The sequence below is a fragment of the Geospiza fortis genome, unplaced genomic scaffold (genome assembly GCF_000277835.1).
Source record: "Geospiza fortis unplaced genomic scaffold, GeoFor_1.0 scaffold398, whole genome shotgun sequence".
In the NCBI taxonomy this organism is placed as follows: Eukaryota; Metazoa; Chordata; class Aves; order Passeriformes; family Thraupidae; genus Geospiza; species Geospiza fortis.
In genome coordinates, this window is record NW_005054517.1 from 954,904 (window position 1) to 956,085 (window position 1,182).

The window sequence follows — 1,182 nt, forward strand, 5'->3', positions numbered from 1 at the left end:
AGGTACTCTAACAGGAATTTCTTTTGAGGAATCCTGCTATCATCAATTCTTCTTTGGAAAAACAAGGCACTGCTTTGTTATGGAGAGTTGCAGAGCTGGGGGTTGTGGCTAACCAGAGAAAGGGAAGAAAAAGATAAACTAAAGAGATTAAAATAATTCAATAACAAAATCATTAGAAAGCAATAAATTTCAAATAATTAAAGCAGGTTATTTGCAATTCATCAGTAACATTTTAATATGTAAATATTCTTCTGCACATATAGAATCAATGACAGTAAAAAGAATGCAGGCTTGCAGGTACATCTAGATTAAAAATTTAGTGTTATATCTGGGAATAAATCAAGGATTATGCTGGGAATAGAAAGGCTTTGGTGTCACTGTAGGTTTGCCCTTACATTTCTCATTGATGCCTAAGAAATCCTGAGCTAAGCCAACTTTACCCCTAGCATGTTACGGCAACCCTGTTGTTCCTAGGCCAAGAAAAGTAAAAAATAGGATGGATTTTGTGACCTGGCCTGCAGCTGAGATTTCTGGACTTTGTGATAGAAAACCCCACAGAAACACAGCCCTCACAATGTACCTTTTGCACCACTGCCTCCAAAAGCAGCACTGATTTTTATGCAAAAACCAAAAAAAAATATTTGGAATTAATTGTGGCTGATTGCAAGGCTGCTGTCTAATAACCACACAAATATAAACTGTCAATCAATATTGAACCCCATAAGGAAATTACCAAATTCAGATCCACTCATCTTCACATCATGCCATTGAAAATTGACTTTCCCGCAAGAAGAGTTGTTTTATGTTTTATGCATTCTGTTATTATTAGATAGCAGATGTTCCTTACCTTGGAAAAAGAGGGGTTTGAAAAGATGTGCATTTGAGAAGGGATTCTGCCCCAAAAGTCCCATTATAAGATCTCTCAGGGACATTCTGTCCAAAAAATCCTCTGTGTGAGATGCCTGATTAGTTATTCACTTCTTCTGCTTCCCCAGTTGCGCATACATAGAACTCATTTATGCACATGTACTACTTTTTTTTTCCCAGCACTTGATAATATTTCTCTCATTTATTTTGGATTTTTGGCTGCCTTTGGGATCTTCATTCGTTCAAACATCTGCTTGGGAATATCCCTTGCTGGAGTGGATTTGGGAAAGGCAAAGCTCAGCCCATTCATGTGTT